Source organism: Danio rerio, chromosome 21, assembly GCF_049306965.1.
Source record: "Danio rerio strain Tuebingen ecotype United States chromosome 21, GRCz12tu, whole genome shotgun sequence".
Taxonomy (NCBI): domain Eukaryota; kingdom Metazoa; phylum Chordata; class Actinopteri; order Cypriniformes; family Danionidae; genus Danio; species Danio rerio.
The window spans coordinates 13657501-13673116 of NC_133196.1; the positions used below are offsets into that span (position 1 = coordinate 13657501).

Sequence of the window (15616 nt, forward strand, 5' to 3'; positions counted from 1 at the left end):
GTCTCAGAGCTCAGTTTGATGAACCTGGAGTGGATCTAAAAGCGAAATTTGAGGAGAAGAGAGGTCTCAAGAGGAACAGGGTCACTTCTTCATCCTTAAATTTCTTCTCAGCGGTACATCTCTGAGATTGAGCCCCCCAATCAGATGACAATCATGTTTTTTTTTCCCCGTCAGAAAATAAATAATAAACCAGACTGCTATTTTCATGGACAGCAGGCCCGCTGCTATAAATAAGCACTGGTGTTGTGTGCTTCTGCTGGGCTGTGAGCCGCTGTCCGTGGTGCTGAAATACAAATTCATGGTCTTCATGCAAAGCTTTCATGATAACATTCATGCAAAGCTAGCAGTTTGCAACACCTGATAACAGCTAGTGACTTTGGGAATATAACTGATCATAACAATTGTTTTATTGAATTATTATTATTAAGTTTTTAGCAACAAACTTATGTGCATTGTTTCACAAACATCAGGACGATTTTTATTCTTATTATTATGACTTTTCATATTGTATTATTATTATTATTATTATTATTATTATTATTTGTAGTAGTAGTAATAGAAGTATTAGTAGTAGTAATAAATCTATTGTTATAATTAATTACTTAATACTATTACTACTACTACTACTACTACTACTACTACTACTAATAATAATAATAATAATAAAATTAAACCATGCAAACAGATTAAATACAGGAATAGAGAAGAAAGCTCTGTTTTATTATTAGCTATTAGTCAGCACCCACTTTTATTTGCCTGGTCATTGCGCCTTTGCTGTGTTCAGTGTAAATGCAGACAATCAGATATAAGTCACGTTTAAAAGATAATTTAAGTGGGTCATCAAAAAAAAAAAAAAAAAAGAAATCGGATACAGTCACAAAATTAAAGTATAGAGGGGAAGATGAATGCAGCAATGTACAGAGACATCCATAATGAATCCTGCTTCAGTGTGCTCTTGACCTTAGACTGGGGCGACGGTTCCAGCAAGACAATGACCCCGCACACCGCTAAAATATCAATGGAGTGGCTTCCCAACAACTCGGTGAATGTCCTTGAGTGGCCCAGCCAGAGGCCAGACCTATATCCTATTGAACATCTCTGGAAAGATCTGAAAATGGCTGTAAAATGTCGCTTCCCATCTAACCTGATAAGAGCTTGAGAGGTACTGCAAAAAAGAAATGGGCAAAAATTCCTAAAGACAGGACCTGGTGTGCCAAGCTTGTGGCGTCATATTCAAAAAAGCTTGAGGCTGTAATTACTGCCGAAGGGGCGTCAACAAAGTATTGAGCAAAGGCTGTGAATACTTATGTACATGTGATTTTTTTACAATTTTTCACATTGTCATTATGGGGTATTGTGTGTAGAATGTTGAGTAAATAAATTAATTTAATCCATTTTGCAATAAGGCTGTAACATAAACACATGTGGAAACAGTGAAGCGCTATCAACACTTTCCGGATGCACTGTATAGTTGTAGAAAACTACAGTATCTGATAACTTGTTTACATTCCTATTCTTGTTATGTTGTTATAGCAACTATAGAAATACCACAACAGATTAGTATGGTTTAAAACACTAAAGTATGTACTATAAATGACAACAGTATGTTTTCATGCATTTGGTGAGTGTTCATTTCAGGCCCCCATCACTATGAAATCAACAAAAAGCCTTTCCTCGACACCTCTCACTCTTTTGATAATGGAGTGAACTCAAATAACTTTTGCCCTTGGAACATTACCTGGAATCAAATCCTGTTCCAGCGGTGTAATTGTCGAGGAAGGCAAATAAACGGGTGGCAAATGAAATTCTTGCAGGGCAGCTTGCACAAATAGATTGATAATGTGCGTCCGCCACCATAAAGTACGTTGAGTTTTCGATATGACCTGTTCTGCATATTAATGTGTCTCCTCACCTGTCCTTCATCCAGGACAAAGTTCTAAATCTCAGAGAGCCTTGAGCCTCGGAGGCGCTTCATCATCCCGCTGTAATTTAGGAGGATGAGCAGGGAAAGGGCAGAGGAGCACAGAACTCCAAAAAACCCTTGACAGCAGAGCTATGAAGACGATGCTGAGCTAATTGCACAATAATTGTATAATTGTAACTATAAACATGAGGAAATGAGCAACGAGAATTTATGCAGACTTGAAAAAGCTAAGTGTAAGTGTTGGAAACTGCTGTGTAAGCTGTAAGCTTAGAGGTAGCACATTAAATCTATTAGCATTATTTATATTATTCTTAGATATTTACATTAGATGTCGCCTACGCTACTGCTGTCTATTGGAAGGAATGCGTACAAATTGTGAAGCTGAATGACTATATTACCCCTTTCCTAAAAAAATCTTTCAGATGGGGAGCTAGTGGCTGGGATGAACAAGAAAAGAAACCTAAAAGCACCTTGGCGATATCCTTGCATCCTTTTTTATTTACAATTTCCTCACTGCTGCTATACGGCTCTCATTTTAGCATGTGTTGTTTTTCTGAACTGAAGTGACAAGTGCGTGCACGTGGTCTCCTTGACCATTTACATTGGCCTTTGCACTCGCACTCGACCATCAATGGACTACAAACAAACAAACCATTGCTGCAAGTTTATGGAGATAAGCAAAAACATGTAGTGTTTAAATGCGCTGTGATGTCTGAGGTAATTAGGCTGCCGTTATTACTGAAATGTGCATATTCCATACAAAGTGTGAAGCAGATTGGTTCGTTCTACTTACATGAATCGCAGTGCGCTCGCGGCATTTGGAAAAGTGTGCGCTGCTTGCACATGTGCGCTTTGCTCTTATTTGCGCGTCAGTTCTATTGGAAATGACAAACTTACACCCTGGCTCAGCAGCCCCATTTTAATAAAACTATAGCGCTTCATAATGAAACTTAATACTGAATATTTTTTTTAATCAATACTAGTTGGGTATCGAAACCCGGTGCCATTGTTGTACCGGTACCTTTGGAACGGGTATGCACCGGATCAAATCAGCATATGAATTTCGGTGCCTAATTCCGGTGCTGCAACAAGAACGTATTGCAGGTCGCGCAACATAAGTGCCGCTCAGTGACGTACAGCGCCATGAATTCGCAAGTCATCGGCTGTCCCCGGCGTGCACCCACGACTTATGACTGTTTATATTTCTGCCATGCCACAGAGCACCATCTGAATAGTTTCATTTTAAATAACATGCGAATGTGCACATCAGGTGTGTGATCAACTGTCATGTGCGCGCCGTACCGCGGCTCTGAGCGGCGCATCCGCTGACGCCCTTAAGAAGCACAAAAGGTTGCGTTAAAGGCACACGTAAGTAAGCGTTGTGTCACACCATCTCTAAATGTTTAATTCTGAACAGCTTTGAGGGATAGGATGTCAGCAATGTCAGCCGTTTGTTATTGTAGCTTATAAAAGGCAAAGCGCGCACTACAGTGCATACAAATGATCAAAAGAAATAGAATAATGCAATTCAAATATATGAAATATGAATTGATGTTTACTATAAACGTATTATAAATATATATATATATATATATATATATTTATATATATATATATATATATATATATATATATATATATATATATATATATATATATTTATATTGTTCAATTATAATGATTAAAAATAAATAAATAAATAAACACACACACACACACACACACACACATATATATGTATATATATATATATGTATATATATATATATGTATATATATATATATATATATATATATATATATATATATATATATATATATATATTAGTGCTGTCAAAATTAACGCATGCGATTAATTTGAAATAATTAACGCGTTAAAAAAAAATTTACGCAATTAACGCATTTTTTTTTTTCCTGTTGTGGCCAGGGGCAGACGCCGGGCAGTTTCCCGCTGCTTCGATGTACTTTTTGAAGTACTGACGCGCATATGAGAGCAAAGCGCACATGTGCAAGCAGCGCACACTTGACGCATGCACATTTTCACATTGATGTCCTTTGTTTAGTCACGAGGCATTAAACGACGACGGAAAACATGAGCAAAAATGTCTCTGTGTGCACGGGCTTTTACATTTAAAAGGAAAACATAAAAGCAATCATAAGCAAAAAAGACTCCTAGTCTATAAGCTGTTAAATGGAATAGCCTATCTTAAACTGACCAGCTATGCGTTTTTCTTTCCCTTATTTATTGATTTTTTTGGCGCATATACTCGTGTGCGATCTGAAAACTAGTGTAATGGCGGCATGCCATCTTTACCAGACTCTGGCAAATTATGCCCCTCCTTTCACTGCCCCAAAGTCCTAGCTCACAGGTGTCAAACTCAGTTCCAAAAGGGCCGCAGCTCTGCACAGTTTAGTTCCAACCCTAATTAAACACACCTGATCAAACTAAGTGAGTCCTTCAGGCTTGTTTGAAACCTACAGGTAAGTGTGTTGGAGCAGGGTTGGAACTAAACTGTGCAGGGCTTCGGCCCTCCAGGAATTGAGTTTGACACCCCTGTCCTAGCTAGCCCTCTTTGGCCCAAGATATTCGGCGGGCTGAAAAGGGCCCCAAGTAAGCCACGCTTTGGCCCGATCAGGCCCCAGAAGTGAGAGTGGAAATGCGACTCGCCCTGGCTGGCCCTGACATGCTCGCTTGAGACACAATAGTGAAAACGCGGCTACTGATTACGAGTCAACAGGACTTTTGATAAATACTGCATCAGATCAAATAAAAATAGCATCAGAATTGAGATCAGCCTTAAGTTCACTAGAAAATTTGGTGGCTGTGGTTGGAAACCTCTGGAAGCTGATTAAAAATGTGATTGTTTAAAAAATGTTACATTTAATCTGGTTGATTAAAAAGTAGATAGCTTAAAAAATCGTCTCAGAAGAGGAGGGCAACATAATTAGATGCCAGTCAAATGCAGATGAATAAAACAACAACTAAGCAAGCGTATAAAAGGTGATAATTATCAGATCCGCTGAGACTACTGTACATGCCTGTCTGAGAAACTTTACCGATAGCCACTCACAAATTTTAGCGGGAGGAAAAGGATCCGATTTCCCCAATAAGAAAAAGCTATTTGGATCAACACCAAGGGACACGTATATGGAAGGAATAAAGGCATGGATTGCTGGAGTTTTTCCCTGTAATTATTATTTACTCTAGAGGAGCTGCTTATCGTGTGAGCGGTGAGGGGATTTTTTTTCATCAGAGGGGAGCCGTTGGTTGTTAGTGTAGTATTGAAAACAGATTAGCGCTTCACCAGTTGACACAGTTGGGCTTTTCTTTCAAACTTAAATCCCGAATCCCAACTCTCAGTTGACTTGACTTCTCTACCCCACTGAAGGAGAAAACACAGCGCTGAAACAACAACATCATCTACATTAAGAAGACAATCAATAAACATTTCTCTTCAGTAGTGTTGGGCACATTCCTTTAAAAGGGTCATTGGTTACTAGTTACTTCTCACAAATAGTAACTGTTACATTATGAAAGTAACTAAATACCAGGGAAAGTAACTATTGCAGATTTAAAGTGGAATGCAATTATTTAATCAAACGTGAGACTTTTATTAATGTTACAACATTGTTTTATGCATTCATTCATTCATTCATTCATTCATTTTTCTTCAGCTGAGTCCCTATATTCATCAGGAGTTGCCACAGTGATATAAACCGCCAACGTATCCAGCATATGTTTTACACAGCGAACACCCTTCTAGCTGCAATCCTGTACTGGGAAACACCCATACACTCTCACATTCACACACACACTACGGCCAATTTAGTTTATTCAATTCATCTATAGTGCATGTCTTTGGACTTGTGGGGGAAACCAGAGCACCCGGACAAAACCCACACCAATAAGGGAAGACAGAAATGCCAACTGAGCCAGCCGGGATTGGAACCAGCGACCTTTTTGCTGTGATGCGACAGTATTAACCACCTTACCATATAATCGTTTTACACAAAAACATCAAACTACACAAAAAGTCCATTTTAAAAACTAGATAACAACAAACTTAATTAAATATTACAATAATTTATCATTGTAAAATACATTTGGGCATCCTTTATCTTCCTAAAATCAAACATGTATACTGTATATAAACCATTTAAATGACTGTTTTGCTATACATGTTCACTACTTCTGTATTAAATAAACACCATAATCTATGCTAAAAATAAATAACACAATTTTCATTTTTAGCGTGCTATAAGTTTCTGCAGAATCATAATAAGGATTTCATTAAGCACAAATAAAGGCCTTATATGAAATATAAAACAATACACTTAATATTTTGTACATTTTTATAATACCATCTCTTATATGCATTTAAATACCAAGTATAATATAATAATAAAAGATTAAAATGTTTTATCTTTCTTTATTTTGTTCTCTCTTTCCTTTTCATTCATTCATTCTTCCTTGCATCATTCTTTTTTCTTCTTTCTTCCTTCTTTCCTCCCTGCTTGCTTGCTTTTTTTTCTTCATTCATCCATTTCTTCCATCCTTCCTTCCTTACTTACCTCCTTCCTTTTTTCTTTCTTTATTCATTTATTAATAGCCTCATTTATTCATTCATTCATTCTTTCTTCATTATTTCTCCCTTTCTTGCTTGTTTCATTATTTTTTCCCTCCTTCCTTCCTTCATTCTTTCTTTCTTGCTTAATTTTTTTCTTTTTTCATTCATACCTTCCTTTTTCATTGATTCATTTAGATACATTATTTCTTTCTTCATTTCTTGCTTCATTCTTTTTTCTTTCTTCTTTTTCATTTATTCATTCATTTATACCCTTTTGCTTTCTTCATTCTTTTTCATTCATTCGTTCATTCGTTCATTCATTCATTCATTCATTCATTTCTTTTTTTTCATTTATTAATTCCTTTTCTTTCTTTATTCTTTTTTTTCATTCATTCCTTCATTCTTCATTCGTTCATTCATTCATTTAATATTTTTTCTTTCTTTTTTCATTCATTCATACCTTCTTTTTTCATAGATCCATTAATTGATACATTATTTCTTCCTTTACTGTTTGCTTCATTATTTTTTCTTCTTTTTCATTCGTTCATTTATTTATACCTTTTACTTTCTTTATTCTTTTTTCTTCATTCATTCATTCATTCATTCTTTCATCTTTTTCATTTACTCATTCCTTCTTTCTTTATTCTTTTTTCATTCATTCATTCATTCATTCTTTTTCATATTTTTTCTTTCTCTTTTTTCATTCATTCATGCCTTCTTTTTCCATAGATCCATTAATTGATATATTATTTCTTACTTTATAGCTTGCTTCATTAATTTTTCTTCTTTTTCATTTATCCATTTATTTATACCTTTTTCTTTCTTCATTCTTTTTTCTTCTTCATTCAATCTCTTTTTTCATTAATTTATTAATTTACTCTTTTTTTCTTTGTTTTTTCCATTCATTCATACATTCTTTCTCATTGATTAATTTATTGATACATTAGTTCTTTCTTTCTTGCTTCATTTTTTCCTTTTTATTCATTAATTCATTCTTCTTTTTTCATTAATTTATTCTTTTTTCTTTCTTTTTTCCATTCATTAATTCATTCATACCTTTTTTATTGATTCATTTATTAATACATTATTTCTTTGTTTCTTCCTTCCTTTCTTGCTTAATTTTTTTCTTTTTCATTAATTCATTCATTCATTTATTCTTTCTTTCTTTCATTTTTCTTTCATTCTATTTCTTTCTTTCTTTCTTTCTTTCTTTTTTGCACACATTTACATATTGTTCTATAATAGACCATTTAAAAGCTTTATATAAAACAAACTGTAAAAAGTGATCATAATAAAATAAACATTCCAAAAATATATTATTTACCCTCTATATACAAATGCATATTGTTTACACAAATCAATGGAACACAATGGTAAGGAATGGTACAATATCCATTTTCTGGGTGTACTGTTCCTTTAAGAAACATAATGAGGATTAGACTGTTTTCTTTCTTTCTTAACAGCATACACAAACACTCCCCATAATGCATACTGATGAAGTCCACCAAACACGTGAACTCCGTGTTACTTTATCCCCAGCAGAATTAGGCCTGAGTGAACAAGAGGAAGAGCTTCTCACCTGCATGTGTCTCCTGGTGTCAGTCCTGTCTCTTTAATCAGTGGTTTGGGATCCGGTGACCTGCGACCCCTTGGCTGTCTCGCAGCACCTGTGCCACAGGCAGACGTGTCCCCTCGCTGTCATGTCAGCTCCACCATGCTCTTTTACACTGACGTAGGCGTCTGGGTGTCTGGACCCACAGAGCCCCTGATTGCTCCCCCGGGATGGTGTTAGAGAGGTGGGCGACACCACCTGCCACTGCCCTGCAGCGATGGAGGAGCATAGATGGAGGCCTGGGGCTCGGGACCACTGCTGGAAATACAATTTTGTATTAAATGAATTTGGATGAATTTGGCTGTTTTGATTTTAATCGAATTTGTGTTTTGTAAATATAATATACATGTATTATTTCAAAAACAAAACCATAAAAATATATAAAGTATATTAAATTGAAGGCAAATTTATTAGCCCTGCTATTATTTTTTTTAACATATAGTTATAGTTTTATTAACTAATGTCTAATAACTATTTTTTATGACAGTAATATTATGACAGAAATATTTTTTTCTAGGTATTTAGCAAGATGTTAGAAAGATATGTGCAATTTAGAGGCTTAGCTTCACTCACCGGCCACTTTATTAGGTACACCTTACTAGTACTGGCTTGGACCCCCTTTTACTTTCAGATCTGCCTTTATCTTTCGTTGCATAGATTCAACAAGCTACTGGAAATATTCCTCAGAGACGTTGGTCCATGTTGACATGATAGCATCACGCAGTTGCTGCAGATTTGTCAGCTGCACATGCATGATGTAAATATCCTATTCCACAACATCTCAAGGGTGCTCTATTGGACTGAAATCTGGGAACTGTGGAGGCCATTCGAGTGCAATGAACTCATTGTCATGTTCAAGAAACAAGTCTCATTTGCGCTTTATGACATGGTGTGTTATCTTGCTGGAAGTAGCCATCAGAAGATGGGTATACTGTGGCCATAAAGGGATGGACATGGTCAGCAACAATACTCAGTAAGACTGTGGCGTTAACACAATGTTCGGTTGGTACTAATGGGTCCAAAGTGAGCCAAGAAAATATCCCGCACACCATTACACCACAGCTGCCTGAACCGTTGATACAAGAAAAGATGGATCACCTTTTTTCCCCATTCTGATGCTTGATTTAAACTGCAGCAGATCACCTTGACCATGTCTACATGCCTAAATGCATTGAGTTGCTGCCATGGGATTGGCTGATTAGAAATTTGCGTTAACGAGCAGTTGGACAGGTGTATCTAATAAAGTGGCCAGTGAGTGTATGTTTGTTATTAGATTAACTAGGCAAGTTAAGGTAATTAGGCAAGTCATTGGACAACAGTGGCTGTTTCTCCTTGTAGCCAATCAATAAAACCAAATAAGGGGTGAATAATAATGACCTTAAACATTATACATTAAAAAAAGCATTAAAACTGCATTCATTCTAGCCAAACTAAAATGTCTGTGTGAAAAGGAAGATGCTGAGACTTTTATTTCAATATGTCGATTAAGGCTGGGCAATATTTCAAAAGAAAAAAAAAAAAAAAAAAAAGATCATGATATCATGTTTCATATCATTTTATATAGATAATTATTGAATATTTTTTTAACAATCAATTTAGGAATTTTAGGATTTTTTTTGTTAAAATCAAAAATATTAAAACAAAATATCTGATCTCTTTATAATAAAATAAACACAAGTGTTACTTTAACTTGAACATCTTAATAGTGTATGCATTGGTAAAGATAGATCAACATATGTAAGGTGTGAATACTAATGATACAGTAAACCTCAAACTCTATGAACAAACCAACTTATGATAATAAATCTGAGCTTTCAAGTAAAGAACCAACATAATTTTTCTAATACGTACTGCAACAAACATAAAATTCCCCAAAACTGTTTGCCAAGCTACATTACATATTTGAAATCACCAATAAAATTAAACATCAACCGTCTCATAAGTTTGATTTCTAGATGTCCAAATCAAATAAAATCGATAAGTTTTCAGGTTGCCCAAGCTAATGCGCACTCAAAAATAACGAGATCACGACACCAACCTTATTTATGGCTATATTACACATTATCATCCTCTGAATAATAATCATCTGATTGTGCTGGTTTTCTAAAGTAATCCGCAACTTGGTCTTATTGGTGAATCTCCAGAAATGACAGCGACTCTTTGTTTACAAGTTTGTTGGCATTTGAGTAGTTGCTGCAGTCATGTGATATGCATTTGACAGGACAGACTGCACCTTGTTTAGTAGTGAAAGTGTAGTGTATTTTCAAGCTTTACGCAGATATATTGCAGATATATTTCTTATGTCTGTGAAGCCAGTATTCGCTGAGATTTCAGTGTGTTTGTTGACCACATAAAGTGTCGTAAAAGCACACGTCTGATCGGAGCTTCTCCCCCGGAGAATCGTCAGTCTATATTGATCGATGATTAGCTACTGTACTAGTAGGCAAGGCTTCATCCACCATATTGACCGTTACACTTTTCCCCATTCAAAACAATACGAGTGACATATCTTGTGTATTCTGGGGGCTGCGTCTGAAACTGCATACTTCCATACTATATAGTAAGCTAAAATCGGTATGCGAGCAGAATAGTAGAATTTGAATATCAGTACACGAGAAGTATCCGGATGACTTATAGTTCCGGCGATATTCTAAAGTGCACATCCCATCCATGCTACACTATCCTATGATGCCCCGCGAGAGTATTCATAAATGGGAGTAAAGTGACGCAACTGATGCAGGTAGGTCACATGACCATGACAAAATGGCAGATGTAGTACGTCCGGATTCCATTCATACTTTTCACATTTATACTGTATAGAACGTACTTTTCTAACGCTTGAGTAGTGTTTTTAAATTCAAATGCGGTACATACTGAGAAGTAAGCAGTTTCGGACGCAGCCATAGGCTGTTTCTCAATATGCATTCTTGTCTGTACTTGCGTTCTTGTGTCCTCGTGAAACGTCATCAACCTTTACCGAAGTACTGTTCTAATTTAAAGATCACATCTTGCCAAGTACAGATAAAATTCCCGGATGTATACTTGCTCAGCTCCTTTTGCCAAGGATGCTTCGAGAGGTGACTTGTGCGAACTTACAAAGCACAGGTATCCCAGAATGCATTGCAGCGTAACCAGCGAAAGCTAATGGCGGAGGAGAAAACCTGCACAACTTTAAATATACTCCTCTGTTGTGTTACAAATTAAAGTTTTAAGAGTTTTTCAGGCGAGAATGTAGTTGTTTTAAACTCGAATCGTCAGTTTATTTATAAAGATAGCGTGTCTTTGGTGATGTGCATCAGCTTACAGACTCTGACCCACAGCCTCTGAGCGGGAGGTTTGTCATTATCTCCCCCTTTGAGAGCAGCTTTACATAGGCCAGTCCATAATGGATGTACTGCTGGATTGCATCTGTCCATTATAATTAAAACATGACATTTATAACATTTTGTGCATATCTAACGGACAGTTTTTGGTCTTATAAATTTATTATTTGTTATCAGGTGTATTATTGTGGCAGTGTTAGTTTGTTAACTTTTATAATTGTCTGTAATTATGTTACCGTACTGTACGAGGTTTGTTTTTGTTTACCAAATTGCTTAACGTTATCTTTATTTCTTATTGTGTATGTCTTGTACTCTATACTTGTATAATGTCCATTGTAGTTTATTAAATTTGATAATCAAAGACACTTTCTGTGTATAATAATCCATTTCTCTTCACATTTAAGGTGATTTATGTTTACATTTTCTTAAATCAAACATATTGATTTATAATATCAATAAAATATTAATTATAAGGCCATGCTTTATACAATTAAATCATTTTATCTTTAATGTACAGTGAAACCAATGAATCCGTGGTAAGGTGGGTGAAGTTATAAAGTACACTGCCATTCCATTTGAAGAAGTACCCGACTTGTGTCCTCACGTCCTTGGTAGTTCGTTCTTCTAAGTCTGAACTTGGCAAGTCTGAACTTCCAAGGATGCAAGTCCGAACTTCGTGCACTTGGTATTGAGAAACAGCCATAGTCTTTGATTTCCATAAACTTGTTAGAGACTTTAGTATTGGTAAAATAGCAACCAACAGTAAACAAGGCAAGCGTAATGAAGACAGCTGATTAGTTACATGGTCGAAACGATTATTTAGCAAATGTGTTTCCACTATTTACATTAACCCTTTAACATTTGATCCAAAACCAACCTCAAGTGAGCCTACAACGTATTTTTTTACAAATTAAATGATTTTTATTTGAAATTTGACATTTACATGTCTCTAAAATGAACACATTGATGATGCAAGCTATCTAAATTATCTAGATTTTATTATATTTTACAAAGCGATCCAGTTTTTTTCCGAATCGGGATTGTGCAACACATGGTGGAAGTGAATAAGAGAAAGCGAGATGAAATGACTGAAGCGAGTGACAACGTTGGCTCCTACCAAGTGAAAAACTGTGCCTATGGAGACAGCAAAGTCACTCAGGACCAATTTTCCTTCTGCTAAACCAGGTGCGAGCAATTACATGAAATGATTGGACAATCAGTCAGCCTCAAATACTCCGAAGACGCCATAAACTTCCTATCATGTGTTTATGTTTCAGGTGCTGTTTCTGGGCAGCAACCACTCCAAAGGGAGAGAAAGGTGACAATGGAAAAAGCTCCGACATGCTTTATGAGGTATTTCTGTGAAAATAGCCAGGCTGTCAGCCGCTACAAGAAGGCATAAACAACCTGTTGTACCTTTTAACTGTTGTATCCTTTAAAAAGACCCAGGGGGGATTTTAAAATACCGCTGCTGAGCTAAATTACTCTGAGCCCTTTGGGGACTCTTTGCGAGAACCGTATGCATTCGTTTTTGTGTAAAGTATGCAACAGAATATGCGGTTAAAAAGGGATTTTAGGATAAAGATGGGAAGATATAATCCGTCCATTAAGTGCAGATGAGAGTCAGCCATGTTACAGGAAAGCAAGCAAATCACAGGTTCTCTGCAGTCTAAAGCCTGCTTTACAAGGCATCCAATAGCTACAAAATATTAAAATAAAATAAATGACATCTACAGATATCAGTAGTTTTATTTTACAGCATCAGCCACAAAATCTCTTGGTTATCCAATATTTAGAGCCTAAGAAATAATATAATATAGTATAATATAATATAATATAATATAATATAATATATAATATTGTGTTATTTATATAATTTACATATATTTACAGAATAACAGCAGCAATTTTGTAGTGTAAATAAAAATAAAAATAAACACTTTTTAAGGCTTTGGAGTTTTTAAGATTTGTTGAATATTTTTAATGAAAGTCTCTTATGCACAAAATTAATATCCCTAAAATTTAAAAATGTTTGAAAACATTTAAATACATATAAATTACTGTTATTATTAATAAAAAAGTAAATATATGTTTGTTTTGAAGCCAGTGCAATGATGTTTAAATTTTACATATCTATGACATATATATATATATATATATATATATATATATATATATATATATATATATATATATATATATATATATATATGATATCTACTTTATATAAGTAGTAAATCATTTTTCAACTGTGATTGGAATTTTTATTTTATTTTATTAAAATTGAAAACTGTCATTAAAATATGTAATACTTATTATTCTATTATTCTATATGCAAAAATAATTATTCTCATATGTACTGCTTAAAGTTATTAACTATATTATCCAATTTGTGCAACCATAGTTTGAAAACATTTTTTTTACATGCCAGTGTATATTATTGAGTATAATGAGTGAACTTTATGCCAGCAGATTAACCTAGTTTGTGTAACCTAGTTAAACATTTATTTATAATTATACTTAACAAATGGGGCAGACAGAAATATATTTCTGAAATAGTATTTTGTAGTTTTAACATAACAAACCCCTTTATTATCAACCTCAGCATAAATAGCTGAGTTTTTAAAGTTTATGAGCATCCTTTCACTCTGAAAAAATCTCAATAAGAGCTGAGAGATATGACACGATGCATAAACGTGCATTAAACCCTTATATTTGTGTTTGTGGTCTCATTACAAACATATACAAAGATCTGTTGCCTATTTACGAACATATGCAGCAAATTTCACAATATACACATTTCAGTAACAAAAGACAGATGTAAACAGACCTCATGTCTTTTCAGAGTGAGGTATTTAAGAGGTACTTCTGTGAAAAAATCCAGTAGTTTTGCTACTAAGAAATGGAAAATTCCAGTAAGAGCTGAGAGATATGACACAATGCATAACTGTGCATTAAACCCATATATTTATGTTTGTTGTGCCATTGCGAACATATACAAGTGCCTGTGGCCTCATAACAAGCATATGGAACAAATTTCACAATATACACGTTAAACTAACGGAAGATATGTCTAAACAGACGTCATGTTTCTTTAGAGTGAGTTATTTATGAGGTATTTCTTTGAAAAAATCCAGTAATTTTGCTACTAAGAAATGGAAAAATCTCAGTAAGAGCTGAGAGATATGACATGATGCATAAATATTCATTAAACCCTTGTATTCATGTTTGTTGTGTCATTACAAACATGTATATCTTATACACACCTATGTTGCTATGTTGAGTTATAGGGGGAATACATATAAATGTAATTTACGATCCATATGTACAATGCAGAAAAAAGTAATTAGACTGATAGAACGTGGGGTATTTAGAGCATAAACATCCTTTATTTTTTAAATTGAAGATACTTAAGTTCAATGATTTGGTTAAATTTAAAACAGCACAATTTATGTTTAAAGCTAGGAATAAATTACTTTCGAAATGCAACCAAACATTTTTTGAAGAAAGACAAGGGGGATATAATCTGAGAGAAGAACAAAATTTTAGGAGGTTGAAAACAAGGACAACTTTAAAAAGTTTGAGTATGTCTGTCTGTGGTGTGACATATGGAACAGTCTAGATCAGACTCTCAAACAATGTCAGGATAATAATCAATTTAAAAAGTTGTATAAATATATATTATTAAAGGAAAATAATGATGAAGGTGATTAAAAAAAAGGATAAAATGAGAAAGGTATGATTCATTTATTTGATGGCTATTTGCAGTGCTATGTTTTGGGGGTGGGGGGTGGGGGGTCTGTTACAAAATGTAAAGGTACAAATTGAATCAAACATTTAATTTGTTGAAGACGCCAAGAGGATAAAATATGTCTCATGTAAAAAGAAGAGATAAGTAAAATCAGAAATAAGTTTAGGTAGTAGACGAATGATGTATGTGGTAATGGGGTGGGAAAAAATAAGCTTGTGCTTCATCCCACTCCAATTTCGACCTTGTTGAAACGTATTTTTGTTAATGATATTTTATGTATGATATATCTGTTTGAAAATAAATCAAATCTGACAATATACACATTAAACTAACAAAAGATATATCTAAACAGACCTTATGTTTCTTCAGAGTGAGGTATTTATGAGGTATTTCTGTGAAAAAATCTCGTAATTTTGCAAATAAGAAATGGAAAAATCC

General features: G+C 34.7%; 1 protein-coding gene across 21 annotated transcripts in view; it reads right to left on the minus strand.

Annotated features, from left to right (window-relative positions):
- Nucleotides 1–15616, minus strand: part of celf4 (CUGBP, Elav-like family member 4) — a 257804-nt gene that overhangs the window by 208355 nt on the left and 33833 nt on the right. For 18 of the 21 annotated variants that reach the window (XM_073934465.1, XM_073934456.1, XM_073934464.1 and 15 more), the window contains one exon: nucleotides 8072–8362. The gene's annotated coding sequence lies outside the window, so the exon portion shown is untranslated. Of the gene's footprint in view, nucleotides 1–8071; nucleotides 8363–15616 lie in introns of those variants that run through there. The other 3 variants (XM_073934461.1, XM_073934453.1, XM_073934448.1) reach the window with 2 other exon arrangements.